Source organism: Solanum dulcamara, chromosome 5 (assembly GCF_947179165.1).
Source record: "Solanum dulcamara chromosome 5, daSolDulc1.2, whole genome shotgun sequence".
NCBI classification, from domain to species: domain Eukaryota; kingdom Viridiplantae; phylum Streptophyta; class Magnoliopsida; order Solanales; family Solanaceae; genus Solanum; species Solanum dulcamara.
The window spans coordinates 18,586,217-18,590,694 of NC_077241.1; the positions used below are offsets into that span (position 1 = coordinate 18,586,217).

Sequence of the window (4,478 nt, forward strand, 5' to 3'; positions counted from 1 at the left end):
ACTGTCACTAAGGACTATGTAAAAAGGAGTTTTTGGAAATCTTAGACATATACCAATGTGAAATATCTTATAGAAGTCCGAGCATTGGTTATCTCAGGGCCTTTATTTTTTACAAACAAGATCTTAGTCGAATCAATTGTTATACAGTCATATGGAAGACTCGAAGATAACAACTTACTACTTTAAAGTTTAATCATTCAAAAGTGAGTGAGGGTCCTGAAGTCATATTCAGAACCCGAGAATGGAATTACCCCTAAAGCTCATATCATATCCTGCTTACATCTAAGACATGCCAAAAGAGAAAAGATAGGCTTTACATACCTATACCAAAAACATACCAAGAGAAGCTTCACATACCTCTTATGGACTCCCCTTAATCGTGTTCACGTCATTGTCCTCAAAACCTATATAACATGGAAGTAATGCAAGTGTTAACAACCTTAGACTTTTCAGGAACTTAGACTACCCACGAGTATTCATAGCATTCATCCCTTCGCTCGCCTTCTCGACTAGTTCCTTAACTAGTTAAGGCGTTAACGAAAATTGGGCAGCACCTCCCCTATAATGTGCCCTATCCAAATTTCCAATTAGACCCCTAAACACTACAGCCAACCAACAACAACAACCTGCAACATATGTTTACACAATTCACACCAACAATATACAACATAAACTCCAAATGACTCATTCAAAAATACGATATCACAATAGGGCGTCTAGCCTTTATTTTGTAATGCCTTTAATTATACGTAATGGGGGGGGGGTCATGTGGCTTCAACCAGAAGCAACCTAACCCACATAAGAACATATTTAGGCCCTGCAACAACACATCACACCCCTGCAACAGCAACTCACAAGAACAACATCTTACTTCGACGACAATTCGACTATAGCGACTCCAATTTAGTTTATTCCGAACGTCAAGTGTTTCTATGCCATTTTCAAACTTCCAGCCACCTATATAGCATGTAAAATACTCCATAACAACACCATAAAGTCCAAATTAAAAGGATAAACCTTACCTTACCCAAAGTTGGCCAAAATTGTCAAATCGCAACTCAGAACTTCTTCAAACGCGCTGAAATTGAGTGGGCTGTTTGTATGACTTCATCGCTGCCCCAAATTGGATTTTCTCATTATTAAAAATCTCTATATAACCACCAGATACCATAGTTAGTTAATTCACGGAACGAAACTCGAAGGCTTACCTCCAATAGGCCTAACCCCTAGCCCCTCTCTCTTGCCTCCAATGTTTTCTCTTCTTCTTTCTTCTAAGTTTCCAATTGTAAAGCTGAAATTTTGGTTCCGTAAACATCGTAAAATACATATATACATATCCACGTGCTTAAGGAATACCGTAGATAATTAATTCGCGGAAGAAAAATCGAGAAACTTACCTTTAAGCTTCCAAAGCCCTTGCTGCCTCTCTCTCATGTTTTCTCTCTATGCTTGGATGATTATTTGGATAATGAAAAAGGGAGTAGTCACATAATACATATATATATGAGGTGACATATGTCAGCCCCTAAGGGTGACATGTGTCAGGCCCTTATTGGGCCACCTCAACCATGTGGCCAATGGGGTGCTGCCACGTGGCAGTGGGGTCCACTTCCCCCAAGCAGGTGGGTCACCTACTTGACCCAAAGAAGGTGGGTCACCTTTCTGCTTGAGGTGCTACCATGTGTTACCCTCCTAGGCTGCCACATCATCCTTTTTTTTCCCTCGTGGGTTCGTAATCTCATCTTATTTTAAGAGCCTATGTAATTCGTGCTATGCAAGCTTGGTACGTACTCCAATAGCTTAAGTATATAAGACTTCCAAGTTAGTAGCTTACATAGGTAAATCGAGTCCTATGACTCATTACTTGGCCTCCAATTCCTTCCGGATTCTTATGACTCCATCTCCAACCTTCTCTACTATGGGGTATCACCTTCACCCTTCCTTAGAGTCGTTTCATAGTGTCGTAGCATATCTGGCTCACATGATAATGTCTAAGGAGCTTATGAGACAATCTGAGTTTACAAAAAAGGGTGGGGTGTAACATCCTTCCTCCCTTTAGATCATTCGTCCCCGAATGTTAAACAAAACTTCTCTTAGCACCTTATACAAGTCGTAGGGAGATTCTTTATTGTTTCCCTAACACATACTTCTATCCAATTACTTAATATATGAGTTTCAGAAGTTGGGGTTACCTGCAGACATCGGGAATAGGTGCGAATATTTTTGTTTCATGTTCTCTTCAGTTTCCCCAGTCATCCTCTTTCTATATCTTGACGGAAGGCACGTTTTTGGTCTACAATCTTCCAGTTTGCCGATTTAAGATGATTATAGGTTGTCCCTCACATGATTCCATTTCTTGGACATTATCTATGGAACATACCCTGGGTGGCTCGTTAGTATCTTTGCGAAGCATTCCTATCTGAGGGACTGAGCGTATAGTTTCCAAATGAGGTAGTAAGCTCAACTTACCAGCCCCGTTGCCCACCTTATGAGTAACTTGATACAGTCTAATATATTTTGGGTCAAGTTCCCTTTTCTGGGGGACTCCGTTTTGAACATTCAATCATCAATTTGAACTCTGAATGTTGATATCGATTATCTGTACATCATTTCGGCCGACTTTGGGTTGTTAGTCCATAGTTTGTTTAATCTTGTTTGGCCTACCAGCTTAGTCTTTTTCCCCAACAGGGGGACTCATACACTCTGCCTTACAACATCTTGTAGGGGGTCATCTGGATACTGGAACGTTAGCCCTTCTCGTAGGCAAACTCAATAAGTGGTGGACGATAGTCCTAGCCACACTTAAAGCCAACCTCATAAGCTCGCAATATATTTTCTAGCAGTTGATAGTATGGTTAGTCTATTCAGCAGCCCGAGGAAAATGCGGTACGAAGGCCTGTCGGTGCTCCCGACCTCTTCTTGGCCTGAGGTCCAAACGTTAATCATAATTGAAGTCCTTCTATCTAAGATATTAGCTGGAGAAACCTCTCGAAACCTTACTATCTTCATGTTCTATAATTCCACCTAGTTTCAGCTGCATAGGTGCTCTTACTTGAAAGTAAATGGGCTGATTCGTTAGCCTTGTATAGTCCTTCTTAACTCTTTTCAAAACTGTAATTGGCATTCTATCTTTTGGGTCCTTCTTCCCCTCTTTTTTCCCAATCCTTAGGGTTGGCTACCGAATAATGTTGCAGTCCCCTCATATAATGGCTTTCGTAGTCATTCTGTGCTTTGTCTAACATGGTCTTGTATAATTCCAAAGGAATTTTGGCATATTAGCTCGTTATCCTATAGTAACCAGTTAGTTCTACCAGTTTTACTTAGACCCTTTCACAATTTCCCTTACCCCCACTTGTAATCCTGTAGACACATTATCTTGTGTCATTCTTTACCTTTACAAGAATATGAGAGGGTACAAAAAGTATCCTAGCATTACCTCGCTAGTCCTCATGTTTTACCCTTCCTTTTTCTCCCTTATCCTACACTCGATGTCGGGGTAGATTTTTGGTCCACTCGTGGCCATGTCTTACTCTACCCGTAGTACTAATTCTATCTCGGTAATTTGGCTTAACCTATCTTTGTATCTCTCGATAGTTAATTGCAACTTGGGCTCCCTTGCCTAGGAAAATAACTGTGGGGACTCCGTAAGGTCCTACCACTCTTTTACTCTACAACTTTACACCTTCTCGGCGGAGTAGGTAACCTTTGATCGAAGGAGCAGGGACTAATATCGTTAATCCACAAGTAACATTCCCTCCAGATTCCAATGGCGCTGGAGTGCGAAGTGAGTCTTGTAGTCCTGGTCATATTGTGGAATTTTTGACCTTGGGTATTGCTTCCTGTCATTCGTAAATTACATCAGCTGGTACCCTTACCTTTTGGGTTTTGCTTTTTCGCCCTCAGAGTTGGCTGCCAAGTGGTGTCGGAATTCTCTCGCCTACTGGCCCATTTAGCCATTCTGTGGTTTTCCTCTCATTAACTGGTACTATGTTGAAGAGTTGTGGCATTCGAGTGCGTTGTCAGTTGGTAGTTAGCTAATCCTTCTTGTCTTGCTTAAATCCTTTTTATAATACCCTCAACGTAACGTATAGTACTCCAAGAACATAACCTCATGTCGTTTTTTTGCCGCTAGTTCCGATTCTTCCATCTCGCGTGATCATACCAGCACTAACGCATTAAGTTCCATCAGAATTTAGAAGTTAAGCGTGCTAGGGCGAGAGTAATACTAGGATGGGTGACCTCCCTGGGAAGTCTTCGTGTTGCGTTTCATTGTAATCCTTGCCATAATGTGTGGGGCACTCAACTTAGCTCTAGAGTTACCTCAGCGTTGTCTCGCGAGTCTTTATGTTTTGCCCTGTCCTTTCGTCTGTTATCTTACATCCAGTATCGGCGTAGACCTTTAGCTCCACTATTCTCTATTCACTTTGTGTTCTCCTTATTTTCTACCACATGAGGCTTTCTATTCCTTTTTCTTTGGT

The 4,478-nt window shown here is 41.4% G+C and overlaps 1 pseudogene; it reads left to right on the forward strand.

Annotated features, from left to right (window-relative positions):
* Positions 1–4,148: 4,148 nt before the first annotated feature.
* LOC129891003 (5S ribosomal RNA) lies at positions 4,149–4,268 on the forward strand (annotated as a pseudogene).
* Positions 4,269–4,478: the final 210 nt, after the last annotated feature.